The following is an 18562-nucleotide window of genomic DNA, read 5'->3' on the forward strand; positions in this document are numbered from 1 at the left end:
ACCACTGCGCAGACCAATCATCGCATATACCAAGCATCACACAAGCCAAACATCACACAGACCTACCATCACACAGACCAATCATCGTACAGAGCAAACATCGCACAGACCTACCATGGTACAGACCAATCAACGTACAGACCAACCATCACACAAATCAACCATCACACAGACCAAATATCACACAGGCCACCGATCATACAGACTAACCATCACAAAGGCCAACTATCACACAAAGCAACCATCAGACAGACCAACCATCGTACAGACCAATCATCACACAAACCAACCATCACACAGATCAACTATTACACAGACCACCAATCACACAGACCCACTATTGTACAGACCAATCATCGTACAGACCAACCATCACACACCAACCACCACACAGACCAACCATCGCAAAGACCAACCATTGCACAGACCAACCAAAGTATAGACCAACCATCACACAGAACAACCATCGCAAAAAGCACCCAGTACACAGTAAACCAACCATTGTACAGGCCAATCATCGTACAAACCAACCGTCACAAAGACCAACCATCGCACAGACCAACCATTGCACAGAAAAACCCAACCATAGACCAACCATCACACAGTACAACCATCACATAAACCAACCATCGTACAGGCCAATCATTGCACAGACCAACCATTGCACAGACCAACCATTGCACAGACCATCGTAGAGATCAGCCACTGCACAGACCAATCATCGCATATACCAACCATCACACAGACCAACAATCTCACAGACCAACAATCTCACAGACCAACTGTCACACAGACCAACCGTCACACGGACCAACCATCACACAGACCAACCAAAGTACAGACCAAGCATCTCACAGAACAACCATCGCACAAAGCACCCCGTACACAGTACAACTATCACATAAACCAACCATCGTACCAGCCAATCATCATACAGACCAACCATCACACAGAACAACCATTGTACAGACCAATCATCATACACACTAACCATTGCAGACCAACTCTCACACAGAACAACCATCTCACACACCAAACGTCACACAGCTCAACCATCGTACAGTTCAACCATCACACAGGCCAACCATCATACAGACCAACTATCGTACACACCAACTATCGCACAGACCATCGTAGAGATCAACCACTGCACAGACCAATCATCGCATATGCCAACCATCACACAGACCTACCATCACACAGACCAACTATTGCACAGACCTAACATTGTACAGACCAATCATCGTACAGACCAACCATCGCACAAACCAACCACTACACACGCCAACCATCACACAGACCAACTATCGTACAGACCAATCATTGCACAGACCAACCATCACACAGACCAACCATCACACAGACCAACCAAAGTACAGACCAACCATCGCACAGAACAACCATCGCACAAAGCACCCTGTACACAGTACAACCATCAAGTAAACCAACCATCACACAGACCAACCATCACACAGACCAACCATCGCACAGACCAACCATTGTACAGACCAATCATCATACACACTAACCATCGCAGACCAAATATCACACAGACCAACCATCTCACACACCAAACGTCGCACAGGCCAACCATCATACAGACCAACTATCGTACAGACTAACTATTGCACAGACCATCGTAGAGATCAACCACTGCACAGATCAATCATCGCATAGACCAACCATCACACAAACCAACCATCACACAGACCTATCATCACACAGACCAACAATCACACGGAACAACCATAGCACAGACTAACCATTGCACAAACCAAACATTGCACAGAGCAAACATTGCACAAACCAACCATTATACAGACCAACCATCGCATGGACCAACCATTGCATAGAGCAACCAACGTACAGACCAGTCATCGTACAGACCAACCATCGCACAAACCAACGATCACAGGGACCAACTATCGTACAGACTAACCATTGCACAAACCATCGTAGAGATCAACCATTGCACAGACCAACCATCACAGAGACCAACCATCACACAGACCAACTATTGTACAGACCAACCATCATACAGACCAATCATCGTACAGACCAACCATCGCGCAAACCAAACATCACACAGACCAACCATCACATAGACAAAATATCGTACAGACCATCCATTGCAAAGGCCAACCATCACACAAAGCATACATCATACAGAACAACCATCACATAGACCAACCATCGTACAGACCAATCATCGTACAGACCAACCATCACACAGACCAACTAGCGTACAGACCAACCATCGTAAAGACCAACCATTGCACAAACCAACCACCACACAGACTAACCATCTCACAGACCAAATATTGTACAGACCAACCATCGCAAAGGCCAACCATCATACAAAGCAACCATCATACAGAACAACCATCGCAAAGACCAACCATCGGACAGACCAATCATTGTACAGACCAACCATCGCACAAATCAACCATCTCACACACCAACCATCACACAGGCCACCTATCGTACAGACTAACCATTGCAAAGACCAACCATCACACAAAGCAAGCATCAGACAGAACAACCATCACATAGATCAACCATCGTACAGACCAACCATCACACAGACCAACCATCGCACAGACCAACTATCACACAGACCAATCATCGTACAAACTAACCATCACAGACCAACTATCACACAGACCAACCATCGCACAGACCAACCATCATACAGACCAATCATTGTACACACAAACCATTGCAGACCAACAATCGAACAGACCAACCATCTCACAGACCAAACGTCGCACAAACCAATCAACGTACAGACCAACAATCCCACAGACCAACCATCTCACAGACCAAACGTCGCACAGACCAACCATAACACAGACCAACCATCGCACAGACCATCGTACAGATCAACCTCTGCACAGACCAATCATCGCATATACCAACCATCACAAAAACCAACCATCACACAGACCTACCATCACACAAACCAAACATCACACAGACCAACCATCATACAGCTACACCAAGAGACAGCACGAGAATAGTCCCGTGAAGTGTGTTTGATGTGGTTTGAAAGTGAACCTTCACACCCCCAATAAACCAATTTAACTTCAACAAGTGAGTGGATGAGAGGGGAATGTGCAGGAGGTGATGATCCCCTGTTATCTGCTGTCCTTATCCTTTGAGCTGGAAATGGTCGAGGGTTTAGAAGGTTCTGTCGAGGAGTTTTAGTGAGATTCTGGAACACATCTTGGAGAATATTCCATCACACTCCTGCTTGGTTACTTGGACAGACTTTGGGAAGTCAGAAGGTGAGTTATTCATTGCAGAATTGCTAGTTTCTCACCTGCTTTCATAGACAGTCTAATTCAGTTTGTGGTCAATGGTATCCCCAGGATGTTGATAGTGGGGTAATTCAATGATGGAACATCAGTGAATTTCAAAAGACAATGGTTAGATTGTCTCTTATTGGATGTATGTAGGCTACTAATGGCTGCATGTGGCTGAGTGGTCAGCTCGACTTTCTCATAGTGAAAAACAACCTGGGTTTGATTTCACTCCATGGAGCAGGAGAATTTTTGTGAATTTTCTCCAGGTTACCCGGTTTCCTCCCATAGTCCAAAGGTGAATAGGTTAAATTACCCAGGGATGTGCAGGTGAGGAAGGTGAGCCATGTCAAATGAAGGGTTACAGGGATAGGTAGGGGATGTGTCCGGGTGGGATGCTGTTCAGGGGGTTGTTGTGGTGTCAATGGGGTAAATGGCCTGCTTCCACACTGTGTGGATTCTGTGATACTTCTGATAGACAACTTCTCACAGTATCCTCTCACCTGTTTCATTTATTACCTCCATCTGTATGGATTCTACATCTTCTGATTCCAGATTATTTCTTGCTATCGTTGCTATTCTATCACACACCAACAATGCTACCCATCATATTCCCCCTCACCCCTTGTCTGAGGCCTGCTGACCTTCAGGTATAACTCTGCACCAGCAGCCACCTCTGTCTAATGGGAGAGAACAGCCTCTGGGATGATGGTGACTTTCACTATAACTACAATACAATGGGAAATAGGAACAGGAGTGGGACATCCAGCCCATCGAGCCTGCTCTCCCATTCCAAAGGATCAGGGATTTGTACATGACACTACAATAGGTGGGGAAACAAGTTGTAATGAAGAAATTAGAAATTTACAAATGAATTATCAAAATTTGACAGATTGGAGTTTAACTTAGGTAAATGCACTGTTACTGTTTTGAACAAAGGTTAGAAAGGCAATTTGTTGTCTAAATACAGAGAAACTTCGGAGTGTTTTGATACAGAGGGGTTTGGGCATTATTCTGCATGAATAGCAGAAACTAGTGTGCAGACACTGCAAATGGGAATTTTGCATTTATTACAAGATGAAAGTAGGAAGCGGGGCTGAAACTGTACAAGGCATTGTTGTGACTGCACCTGGAGTGTTGTGAAACTGAAAACCATTCGACACACATCAATCTTTGAGCCACCCATGTAACTCCTTGCCTTTACATTAGCAACCTCAGTTTGCCTGGAGCTCAGGTACACTGTGGGCCAAATGCCCTGTGTTAATGCAGGATCAAGCCTCTAAAATAGGAGAATTATTACATTCAATCTTCAATACATCGACACATTTGTCTCAGTGAAATATGGAAGTTTTTGTCGAATATTTTTTTGTAGATATTTTTATTGAAATTTAACATTTTTGCAAATTTACAAAAATAAACAAAACTCTCAAATACAAACATTGATGTACAATTAAATCATATATACAATAGTCATAATTTAACAAAGAAAAGAGAAAGAAAGAAAACGAAAAAAGAAAATAAAACGAGAAAAGAAAGAAAAAAAAACTCAACTTTCTACTAATCTAACCTATAACTAACCAGAGTGTATACCTTAGTCTCTTACATGCTTGGAATGTATAAACATCAAATATAATAAAACCCGTATTCGCGCAGGATTCCTCTCCCAAGGGGCCCCGGAGCAGCCCGGTCTGAAATCTTCACTAAATAAAAGCCCTTGTTAGGATAGCCGAAATATCTGCATTTATATAATTCAAAAAGGGCTGCCATATTTTATAAAATAATTCAGTCTTTCGGTGCACCATATTTGTGAGGAAGTCAAGGGGGATATATTCCATAATTAATCTGTGCCAATTTGAAAGTCCAGGGGGGCCCTCAGCCACCCAGTTCACCAAAATATTTTTCCTTGCACAGAAAGAGAGAATAGAAAATAGTCTCTTCCCATGCATATCCAGAGATGAGAGGTTCGAAAAGCCCAAAAGGAGAGATACAGGGTCCACCCTAATTTCCGTTCCTAAAATTTCTGTCAGGGTATTTGCCACTTTAGTCCAGTATCTGCGGATTTTCTGACAAGTCCACAGACAATGTACAAGAGTACCCACCTCTATTTTGCATTTAGGACACATTGGAGATGCTCCTGCCTTAAATTTTGCCAGTCGAGCCGGAGCTATATGGGCCCTATGAAGTATCTTTAGTTGGATAGCCTGAGTTCTGTTACAGATAGCAATTCTTCTAGCATTTTCCCAAATGTCATTCCACATATCCTCAGAGATTTCTAGCCCCAAGTCCTGCTCCCATGTTTTAAGCAGGTCATCCATGTCTCCTGAGACTCCATCATGTAGCAAATGGTATATAGTACTAACGGAGGATGCCCCCGCTGGTCGTAAGACATTACGTTCTCTGTCTGATTTATAAAGACTATCTATTAATGTAGTCTTCCTCTGTATATAATCTCGAATTTGGAAGTATCGAAAGAGATCCCCATTAGGTATTCCGAATTTCAGACGCAGCTGCTCAAAGGACATCAGGATCCCATCTTTAAATAGGTCCCCTAAGCATGAGATGCCCCTGGATCTCCAGAGTTTAAAGGTGGCATCTGTAATCCCCGGTTGGAATCCCCATGCGCCTACTATTGGTGCATGGGGGGATGTTTTATGTGAGTTACCCTCATTTTGCCGCATTATATTCCAGGCCTTAATTGTGTTTAATATTATGGGATTTTTACAGTGGTCTGTAATGATTTTCCTCTTATCTGAAAATAAAAGGTTAATAAGTGGGTATTTTACTTGGGAGGCTTCGATATCCAGCCAAATTGATTGTGGATCAGATGAAACCCAATCAGCTATGTAACTTAGTAGGGAGCTTAACTGATATTTCCTAAAGTCTGGGAAGTCCAGTCCTCCCCTTGCCTGTGGAAGCTGTAGCTTCTTCAGCTTAATAAGGGGCCGTCTATGGTTCCAAATAAAGGAGCCCAACCAGCCATATAATTTACGTAGGGCTAGCCTTGGCAGCATCAGCGGGAGCATTCTCATAGGATATAAGAGACGGGGCAGAACATTCATTTTAATTAATGCTATTCTCCCTAGCCAGGAAATCGGAAGGTCTCTCCATCGCTGGAGGTCCTGCCTTATCCTTTCCATTAATTGTACAAAATTAGCCCTATACAGCTGATCAAATACTGGCGTGATAAAAATACCTAAATATAAGAAGCCCTCCATGGGACCAACGGAAGGGAAAAGGGGATCCGTCCATTAAGTGGGGTATCATAGCCAGACCACCCATTGGCATGGCTTCCGATTTTGAAAAATTAATTTTATAGCCTGAGAATGCACTAAATGTATTAATAACTTGAATTAGACGAGGCACTGACATTAAAGGATTACTGAGGAATAAGAGAATGTCATCTGCATAGAGGGTAATTTTGTGTTTACCTGTACCAATCCTCGGGGCCGTTATATTAGGATCAGTCCGGATGGCTTCTGCTAATGGTTCGATTATCAGTGTAAACAACAATGGTGAGAGAGGACATCCTTGACGGCAGCCCCTACCCACACTGAAGCCATCCGATCTTAACCCATTAGTAATAACAGCTGCTTTGGGGTCATTATACAATGTTGAAACCCATTTGGTAAACACCTGTCCAACGCCAAACCTTTCCAATGTGTAAAATAAATATGACCATTCAACCCTATCAAATGCCTTTTCCGCATCCAATGAAATTACTACTCCTGGTATCTTTCCCTGATGACAGGCTTGGATCATATTCAAGACCCTTCTGTTGTTATTGGATGATCTGCGGCCCTTAATAAATCCCGTCTGGTCCTCCTTTATAATATATGGCAGTACCCTTTCTAGTCTTAGTGCTAACATTTTTGAGAGAATTTTAAAGTCTACATTTAGTAAGGATATTGGTCTGTAAGATGCACAATCTTCTGGGTCTTTTCCTTTTTTGAGGATAAGAGAAATATTTGCTTCTTTCAGCGTGGGCGGGAGACAGACCTGACTATGCGCAAAATTATACATATCCATAAGTGGGTCAACCAATATTCCTGTAAATTCTTTATAGAATTCAGCTTGAAAACCATCCGGGCCCGGTGCTTTTCCGCTCTGAAGTTGCCTAATTGCCTCAAGTATTTCTTGGACTGTTAAAGGGGTATTTAGGGCCGACACCTGTTCCGGAGTCAGGCCCGGGAAGGTCAAATTTTTAAAAAATGACTGCATCCTCCTAATCCTATCTTCACAATCCTGCGATCTATATAGTTCAGAATAAAATTCTTTAAAGGTCGCATTGATCTTTTTATGATCATGAGTCAGGGTACCTGTACTTTCCTTGATGGTCGGAATAGTTTGAGGGGCTTTCTTTTTCTTTGCAAGAAATGCTAAGTATCTACCCGGTTTGTCGCCATATTCATATAATCTTTGTTTCGCAAATAATATTTCCCTTTTAGCCGTTTGAGTAAGCGCGGTGTTTAAAGCTGTCCTAAGAGCTGTAATCCTCTGCAATTTTGTGATAGAAGGTCTATCAGCGTATGCTGTTTCGGCTGCTTTTAGGCGAGCTTCGAGCAGACGCTGTTGCTCTCCCTTCATTTTCCTCTGGGTCGCTGAATAGGAGATGATCAAACCTCGTGCATAAGCTTTGATGGTCTCCCACATCATTGACGGATTGCTAGCCGTACCAGTATTAATTTCTAAAGAAGTTTTAAGTTCTTGGGAGAAGTACTTTAAAAATTTGCTATCTTTTATCAGGAAGGGGTCCATACGCCAATGCCGAGCAGATGTCCCATTGTTCTTTACCTTAGTTTCCATGTATACAGCGGCATGGTCAGAGATTGCTATAGTACCTATTTTACAGGTTGCTATAGAGTTTAGAAAAATCGATGGGGCAAAAAACATATCAATTCTTGTGTGACATTTATGTGGATTAGAGTAGAAAGAAAAATCTCTACCCTGTGGATGGAGACATCTCCATACATCTACCAATCCTAATTCTTTATTCAGGTCCGCCAGTTGTCTAGATCTGGGAGATACTCCAGCGGCACTCTTGGGAATCCTGTCTATTTCCGGATCCATAACACAATTAAAGTCTCCCCCTATAATTGTATGACGGGCACCAAAGGCCATCAGTTTTGAAAAAGCTTCCGTTATGAATTTAAAGGGGTGTGCCGGGGGGCAGTATACATTTAAGATCCCATATTCCTCTCCATTTATGAGGGCTTTAATCAAAATATATCGTCCAGATTCGTCTTTTATCTGATTTAGAATTTTCAAAGGGAAGTTCTTCCGGACAAGGATAACGACTCCCCTGCTTTTTGAATTAAAAGAGGAAAAAAAGGCCTGATCAAATCCGCCCTGTCGTAATTTTAAGTGTTCTTTATCCGACAGGTGTGTCTCCTGTAGGAGAGCTATATCAACTCTCTCCTTCTTAAGATTTGATAATATTTTCTTCCTTTTAACTGGCGAATTACTCCCCCTGACATTCCAGGTGCACCACCTAACCGACTGTTCAGCCATAATCATCTGGACAGATCCGAGACCCCTCGGGAGGGGAAACCCTATCTAGAACATCCCGAGCATGGAGCATACAAGATTTACAAAAATAAAGATTCTCTGATACACTCAAAACAATATAACAAAAAACTCTTTCTAAGTATAAAAAATATAAAACATTCCGAATTGGAGATTTTCTCCCTTGTTCCCAGGGAGCGTCACTTCCTCTCCCACAGTCCATCTTACCCTCTTCCAACCAGTGCCCCACCCTTGACCCAGGTGTTCCTCAATAAAATGAGGAGAATTCAAATATAATATAAAGCTAGAGTTAACAGTGAACACCCCACCCCCACCCACACCCACATCTAAATATATTTGGGAATATTAATACCATATATAACTATAAAATTACAATCTCAACATGTAATACTTAAATATAATACCACAAAATAACAGGGGAAAGAAAAACAACCCCGCTCCTAAAAACAGAAGTAAAATAGAATAAGGTAACCACCTCTCCCCATCAACATTAACCAAACGCCCCAACATATATATATATACATACACACACAGGGGGAAAGATAGGAAAAGATGAAGGGATGTAAACCAAAATAATGGGAAAGGCAGACCAACGTCCACAATCTCTTACAGTTTATTTAAGAGAGTCCAAGAATTCCTTAGCCTTCTCCGGTGATCCGAAGTTATATATGGATCCTTCGTGGCTAAGGCGTAGCGTCGCTGGATATCGTAAGGAGTACTGGATATTTAAGTCCCTTAAACGTTTCTTCGCCTCATCGAATGCCTTCCTCTTTCGGACCAAAGCTGGGGAGAAGTCCTGGAACAGCATGATCCTGGATCCTTTGTGGGTCATAGCTTGGGGATCTTTTCCCAGATTTCTTGAGGCTTCCAGGAGCATCTGCCTCTCCCTATAGCTCTGCAGCTGGAACAGGACCGGGCGTGGGCGCTGGGTTGAGCCGGGCCCACGTACTGTGACCCGGTAGGCCCATTCTACCCTTACCTGGCCTGATCCATTATGCAGATTTAAAAGTTGTGGCAGCCAATGCTCTAAGAATGCTGTCAGCTGGCCTCCCTCTTCCTGCTCGGGCAGGCCCAACAACCGAATATTTTTTCTACGACATCGATTTTCGAGGTCATCAATGTGGTTTTCTAGGTTCTGGACTCGATTCTCGAGAAAACGGATGTGGTCGGCTGTTGATTTTATCCCAGTCTCTGAGGCTGCGGCCTTCGACTCCACCTCTCTGACTCGGCACCCCAATTCCTGAATGTCTCTGCCCTGCTTCTGCAGCTCGGCTGATAGTGCTTCTCTGCTCTGCCGAGACTCATCGATAAAAGCATCAATCTTTGCCTCCCACCTGGCAAACATCTCCTCAAAGCTCATCTTCATTGGTAAATCTCCTGAAGTGGCTGAAGACACCTTTGTTGCAGCTGAAGAGGGAGAGGGTGGGGGAGGGGTCCCTGCTTTCTTAGAGCCGCCTGTTCCCTTCCCTTTACTCATTTTCCAGCTAGTATTAGACTATTTAAATGTACTAATAGGTAACTATTTAACATTAACAACTATTATAAATGGTTTAGTGAGTGTGGTGGGGGTGGATAGCCCACTTCTCCCAAGTTTTGGGTAGAGCACTGTGGACTCAGTCTTGCTGGGTCGCCGCCATCTTGGATCCCCCCCTTTGTCGAATATTAAATTCATGATATGATCAGTGACCTGGATTTCCCTCGGAGTAAGAATTGAACAGGAGACCGAGTATTGTGATGCATCACCCTCTTTATTTCACAGCAAAAAAGCATTCCCAGCAGTTAGAAAAACACAAACACTGCCTCAAAGACAAAGGCTTCTTCATTCCACACAAGAAGCAAGTGAATGAACGGCCTGTTCACAGGAATCATACTGGAATAGATCATTTCTTCAATCACACATTCAGTCAGTCTATATGTGAGTGGGAGCTCCCAGTGTGGGTGGGAGCAGATCTGAAGCTGAATTTTATTCTAACGTCAGACTCTGGATTCTGATTTCACGTTGGGATTCTTTCTCCATTTCAGGGACCAATTTGAAGCTGCTTCATTCCTGATTCCCAAAACCTTCCACTTGTCGTTCCTCACCTGGATCCAACTGTTTTCTGAACCTGCACTGACCTGAGTAAAACTGAAATGGATTGAGAAACAACCTTTCTCCACATTCCCAGCAAAATGTCCAGTGTTTGATTATCAGGAATGGCAGGAAAAGGGAATATTCTACTGCCCACACAGAGGGTGGAATTTTCACCCTGGCCTGGTGTTCCTGACAGTGTCCCCCACTTCCACTCTCTTCCTTCTTGTTTGGGGGTTCCAAAAATTCACATTTAAATTCGCCCAGTGAGATTGGGAACACATTCCTTATATATTTATAATTCTTCGCGTGTCTGGATGTTTCTGGTTCCAATTGAAAGACCCTCACCCTCCTCCAGGCTCCAGTCCACATCCCTCTTCCTCCTCTCACTGACCCCTCCTGGTCCTGAACCTCAATGTAAGCTCCCACTCTCCTCCTGCCTTCCCTTGTGGTGTAGAGTTCAGTAAGTGCAAACTCTGACCTCAGACACCACAGCACAAAGCTGACTGTTGTGTGTAACCTAATGTTTATTTAAATGTGCCTTGTGAATCTCATGTGTCATTGACTTTCAGATGAAGGTGGGACATCATTCCAAAAGGGTCACAACAATGAGTATTGATGGAATACAAATCCATTCCATGTAGGAATACTCCACAGGGCAGTTCCAGCACCAACCAACCTCAAACAACCAGGCTCTGAAACCCCTCCCAATGTCAATGAGCTCTGATCACATCAACATGAAACATTCTGACCCAACATGACTGAGATTAAATAGAAGTATAATCCATCACCAGGACCATCCTTGTCTCAGGCTGTGCACAAATCATTCATTTCAAATAAGATTAGAGAAAAGAACATTTAATCCCTGCTTCCCAGTGAAGGTCCCAGCTCCCCATCTACAGTTGAATTTAACCTTGTGTACGTGTTGAATTATAATTTTAAACTGATGTCACCAGTGCCCCACAGAGATGGTTGATCAGGAATGAATCTGAAACACTGGGCAAAACTTGTATTAAAAGGACCATGACCATCCAGGACTGCTCTGTCAGGGACAGTCAGAGTGACCAGAGCTGGAACCTAATGTCTGGTTAATGTGTGGTTTGAAAGTTCATGTACGCATTCAGCAAACTATGAGGAAAATAAAGAGCATGCAGGTCTTCACTATAACGGGAGTGAAGAGTACGAATCTCTCACTTCAGTGATAAATGTGGGATCACAATCTTTTGGTCTCTTTACATAAGGAAGGATGTACTTACCCTGTAGGGGAATGCAATGACTGCTCATGAGGCAGATAATGAACTACAAACATCCCTCTCTTAAGAATCATATCTCTTACTTTATTTATAATTGCTATAATAGATTATTGGCTAAAAGAGAGGCAAGGATGGCAGCTCAACATCCCTGGATACAGAGTTTTCAGGCAGGACAGAGAAGGGGATATAAAAAGGTGAGTGTGCCAGGAGCCTTACCAGGAGCACACATAGAGACATAGGGATGTACAACATGGAAACAGACCCTTCAGTCCAACCCGCCCATGCTGACCATATATCCCAACCCAATCTAGTCCCACCTGCCAGCACTCGGTCCATATCCCTCCAAACCCTTCCTATTCATATACCCATCCAAATGCCTCTTAAATGTTGTAATTGTACCAAACTCCACCACTTCCTTTGGCAGCTCACTCCACACACGTACCACCCTCTGCGTGAAAATGTTGCCCCTTAGGTCTCTTTTAAGGAGGTCTTGCTGAGAGAGCAAGGTTGGAATTCATCATCGCAAACGTTAATAGCAACTACCTGTACAACAAGTAAAAGAAAAAGGCTCTTTTAAGAAGTTCATAGAACAGAGTATTAAGCTGGAGCTGCAGAATTTGGGTGGCGGGGGTGGGTACGTGGTGGAGAGAGAGAGAGAAAGAGAGAGGCAATCTGCGAGTAGCTGTGGTGACAGGAGTTGAGGTAGACTGGGAAATTAAAGTTGAAGTGTTCAAGCTGCAAGAGGGTTTTGTGTGTGTGTTTGAGTTAAGTTGACTTAAGCGAAAACATCAGAGTATTTCATGAGTCAACAGATCAGGTTCAATGAATGTCAGATGTTTGGGTGTTGATAGAAAGACAGACCCACATGTCCTGAACCTGTGTTATGAAGTTGAAGGTGTACCTTTAAGAGCGAGTGAATGCAGGCACCTGTCATGTGACTGACTGCAGGCAGAAAACGGATTGGACAATTTGAAGATGTAACATTTGGGCTGTAACATAAGATACCTTGCTATTTTCACAGCTGATTGGTTGAATTCAATCAATTTAAACTATGCCCAAGATAGTAAAAACCAATCGAATTTGAATTTGACAACATCAAACCAATGAGATGATCCAATGTCTTGGGGTATAAAAAGCAATTATTTTGGATAGTTATCCAGAGACAGAGAGTACCTACTGTCATGCAGAGTGTCTGTAACACTGCTTTCTGAAAGGTACCTTTCTCAAATGAAACATCTTTACAGTGGAATGCTGAAAATGACCCAGGGAAATCTACAGAGGAGAACCAACACTGCTGCCTGGTTTTGAAAATTAATTTGCTGCAAATTTAATAGCGGCTATGTTGTTATAGAATGGGAGGTAGATAAATAAAGGAGGTTTAGAGTTGTCGATAAAGAATAAATTTGTTTTTTTTCTTTAAATAGTAAAATTTGGGATATTTCTCTTAGTTTGGCAGATGGTGAGGTATGCTTTTCTGTGTGTTTGGTTTAATTAGTCGAAGGGTTTACCTTGTGTTATAACATCTGTGTACTGTGGTATGTCTCAATGAGTGAAATGTTTAGTACTAACCATAATCTTTATTGTACAATCTTTCTTTTTGGATTGCATTTAATATTGTCCTTCTTACCAGGAAGATTATTCCATGACCCAAACTTTCTTACTCTGGAATTTGAGTCTAAATCCCAACAGTTAGGTAAATCCTTTCTTAGATAAGGAGACCATGCTAATCCAGGTTAAAGCCAAGATGTACCTTGCATATGAATAAAACAGTTTAAGACAGAGTTAAGCATGATTGACTGTTATATGTCTGTAAAGGGACCAGAACTTTACAAAAAAAAATCATTTGGAAGCTTTATGAAAAGCTATATCCATTAGCCCCCATTTGCCATAGAAATTAAGAGAAAATATTCCTGGTTTAAAGGGTTGGTTGTCTTCTTCCAAATCCTTCAGGAATTCAAGCACATGTCCTTCATATTGTTTCTCTTCCAGTTTCCGATCAACTGCCCTGCAATATGAATATAGGCATTTCATTCTCATTCCTTGTGACAAACCCTGCCTGGATCTGAGTAGATTAACAGGACAATATGAACAGGTGACAGTCACTCAGGCCATCGAGAACCCTCCACCATTCCAGTGCAATCCCAGCAACAGGAATGTCATCAATAACCTCGCAGAATTGGCAGACACGTGGCAGATGGAAATTAGGACGGGGAAGTGTGAGGTGAGGCACTCTGGGAAAATGTTGGGAATCGTTATTGATGATGGAAAGGCACCAGGAACAGGGAGATCTGAGGAATATTGATCATTGAAAGATGCAGCACATATTAAGGAAGCATGGGGGACTTTGAGCTTCATTACTGGGGGTAGTGAGTACAAATGGGAGGAGATCATGCTGAAGCTTTGCAAACTGCTGGTTAGGTCACAGCTTAAACATTGTGTGAAGTGATAATCACTCACATTTTAGGAATGATATTTGCATCTTGTGAGGATGCAGAGGGATTTTACCAATAGCTTTAGGGTGGAGAAGCTGGGAAATTTGCCCTTGGACAGTTGATTGGAGCTGTACCAGACAGTGACATGAGTCAGGTAAGGGAGACAAAGAAAAACTGTTCTCACTGACTCATGGGACAAGAATGAGACAGAACCGTTTCTGAAGGTGATGTCAGGAGGATGTTTTAAAATTTTTATTCATGGGCTATATGAGTATTTATTTCCCATCCCTTCTCCAGTGGTCCCCAGCATCACAGATGCTTGTCTGAAGCCAGTTTGATTTACTCAGTATCAATATCAAGAAATGGTTGGCAGCACTGGATACCAAAAAGGCTGTGGACCCTGACAACATTCCGGCAGTAGGACTGAAGACTCGTGCACATGAAGTTGCCACAGCCCGAGCCAAGCTGTTCCAGTACAGCGACAACACCACTGCCTTGTCTCCCTTCCTTTCCTGAGCAGCTTATTTAATGCGCGGTCTTTCACTGCCTTGAGCCAGATCTCCACCACTACAACCACAATTCTGCATCAGACATGGTTCTGAAAAAATTTACAAGCATCTTGTCAGGGTTGGAGGATTTGAGCTATAGGCAGAGGTTGAATAGGCATGGGATGTTTTCCCTGGAACGTCAGAGGCTGAGGGGTGACCTTATAGAGGCATGATAAATAGACAAATGAGATAAATAGACAAAGTCTTTTCCCTGGGGTGGGGGAGTCCAGAACTAGAGAGCATAGGTTTAGGGTGAGAGGGGAAAGATATAAAAGAGACATAAGGAGCAACTTTTTCACGCAGAGGGTGGTACGTGTATGGAATGAGTTATCAGAGGAAGTGGTGGAGGCTGGTACAATTGCAACATTTAAAAGGCATCTGTATGGGTCTATGAATAGGAAGGGTTTGGGGGATATGGGCTGGGTGCTGGCAGATGGGACTAGATTGGGTTGGGATATCTGGTCGGCATGCACAAGTTGATCCAAAGGGTCTGTTTCTGTGCTGTACATCTCTATGACTCTCTCTGTAACTCCCCAGTCTTAGTTATTATGCTCACATGTTAACTCTGTTTTGTACTTCCTTCCTTTTGTCCCCTACTCTGACATCACCTATTCACTGAAGAGCTATACCAGACTCAGTGTGAGTATTCTCTCTTCACAAATGCTGGCAGAGCTGTCGAGTTTGTTTCATCCCTCAACACACTGGTTCCAAATGTTCTTACACATCTTTGTGGCTGGTGGGACTTGAGCCGGGGCCTAAGGTAGGGACATTACCATTACAACATAAAGAGCCATCCATTGAGTTTGATATTATATCTGCAGCTAAACTCACCTGACAAAGTACCAACCATCAGATAAATTTCCAAATTTAACCATTGGATCTGTAGGTGCTGGTGGACTCTTGACTTGAGGAGCTAGAAGCAGATAAACATTGAAGTTTTGTGAAATTGTTCCATTTACCACATGGCCAGAAACTCCCCAAGGTGCAGTGACAGGAACAATTGTTTCTGAAAATAAAAAATATTTTACTCAGTGATTATTTGTGGTGTCACTGACAGTGAGTCAGAGGCTACAGGTGAGGGGTCAGGGTGACATTACTGAAGTGGGGCAGACACTGATGTGACAGATTGAATAATAGCGCCTCAGAGTGACACAGCGCTGGGGGAAGGGACTCCTGTGCTGGCTGATTGGTCAATTTTTAACCAGCTCAATACACTGACCTGCTCTTTTCACACCTACACGTAAACTTTCCCTCATCGTGGAAACATTTATCTTCCGAATGTTGTGACTGAATCTGCTTCTATCACCATTTCAGGCAGTGCTTTCCAGATCACAATGCTACAGGAAAAGTCATTCTCGTCTGACCAGACCGTAGATAGGACGACTGTCTCATGAGAGAGAGAAAACTGGTGGTGGTTTAACCCGAGGGTCACCACACCTAATGTAAGGGGAGAGTTTGAGGAAGTTTTCTTTCATGGTGACCTCAGCCTGGATAGGGCTTGAGCCCATGCTGTTGGTATTAAGCTGCACCTCAAGCCAGTTGTACAACTAACTCAGCTAACCAGCCCCTTGACAACAGCATGTTGTTACAACTGGATGTAGGTTCGGTCACTGAGCTAGAAGGTCTGTTTTCAGATGTTTTGTCACCATACCAGGTAATATCATCAGTGAGCCCCCAGATGAAGCACTAATGGCATGGCCCATTATCTATTTGTGTTTAGGTTTCCTTGGGTTGGTGATATCACTTCCTGTGATGACGACATTTCCTTGTTACAATGACTGAAATTCACATACTCTCATCATTAACACCTCTCCCACAGTTTCTCCTCCTTTACCCTTCATGGTTTTGAATAGCTCTCTCCAAGAACTTATTAACCCTTTCTGCTCTAATGTAAATAACTCCAACTTCTGCAGTCTCTCCACACAGAGGCCCAGCAGACTTGGTATCACTGCAGTAAATCTCTCCAGCACTCCCTCCAGTCAAACATTGGGACATAGGTATCTCACCTAGTTTGAACCTGCCAGCCAACTGGAGGTTAGAGACAAAAAATCTGCAGAAGCTGGAATCCAAGGTAGACAAACAGGAGATTGGGAGAACATAGCAAGCCAGACAGCATCAGGAGGTGAAGTTGACACTTTAGGTGTAACCCTTCTTCAGGACTGTGGGTGGGTGTAAGGGGGAGCGGCAGACACACGGACTGGGAGGGGCAGAGTGTAAAGTGGGGATAGGTGAAGACAGGTAAAGGGTACCACCTGGTTGGTCAATGGGAGGAATGAACCTGATTGGTGGCTGGGAGCAGTGGAAGGGATGGGGAGGGCTGGGAAGCGATTCGGGGGATGGGGCAGGAGATTATTTGAAATTGGAGAACTCAACGTTGAGTCCTCCAGACTGTAGGCTGGCCTGGTGGAAGATGAGATGTTGTTCCACAAATTTGCAGTGTGGTTTATTGTGGGAATGGAGGCGGCCAAGGATAGTCATGTCAGAAAGGAAGTGGGAAGGGGAATTAAAATGGGTGGTGGCTGGGAGGTCTGGTCAGCCTCTGCAGGCCCGGCTGCGTTGCTCAGTGAACCATTCCCTAAGTTTACGTTCTGTCTCCCCAGTGTAGAGAAGACGCCATTGTGAGCACCAGATACAATAAACTTGGTTGGAGAAGAGGGAGGTGAACCTCTGTCTCACCTGAAAGGCCAGTTTGGAAGTGAGGGGGGCGGTATCCGGCAGGTTTTGCAACTTTTCCGGTTGCAGGGGCAGGTAGCTGGGGATTCGGGGGTTGGGGGGCGGCGGGGAATGGTGTTGGGGAGAGTGGCATAAACCAAGGACTGTCTAAGGGAGTGGTCATTGCGGAAGGCAGAGAGGGGTGAGGAGGGGAAAATGTTCTTGGTGGTGGGGTTTAGTTGGAGTTGGCGGACGTGTTTAAAGATGATACTTTTGATGCGGAGACTGGTGGGGTGGTAGGTGAAGACAAGGGGGACCCTGTCTCTCTCGCATTGTTGGGGAGGGGTTAGGGCAGTGGAGCAGGGAATGGAGGTGGTGCAGTGGAGGGCTATCTGAATGACAGAAGCAGGAAAAGCACGTTTTTTCGAAATAGGTGGACATCTGGGATGCTCGCGCATAGCATGTCTCCTCGTCCGAGCAGATGTGGCAAAGGCAGAGGAATTGGGAGAATGGGATGGAGTTCTTGCAGGAGGGAGGAGGTGTAGTTATGGGAATCTGAGGGTTTATAGTAAATGTCTATCTGGAGACTGTCACCAGAGATTGAAATGGAGAGGTCACGAAAGGGGAGGGGGGGTGTCCAAGTGAATTTGAGGGCGGGGTAAGAGTTGTGGGTGAAGTCGATAAACTGCTCCAGTTTAGCCTGGGAGCAGGGTGCTGCACTAATTCAGTCATCAATGTAATGGCGGAAGAGTTGGTGCACAGTGCCTGTGTACGTACTGAAGAG

Source organism: Hemiscyllium ocellatum, chromosome 3 (assembly GCF_020745735.1).
Source record: "Hemiscyllium ocellatum isolate sHemOce1 chromosome 3, sHemOce1.pat.X.cur, whole genome shotgun sequence".
Classification (NCBI taxonomy): domain Eukaryota; kingdom Metazoa; phylum Chordata; class Chondrichthyes; order Orectolobiformes; family Hemiscylliidae; genus Hemiscyllium; species Hemiscyllium ocellatum.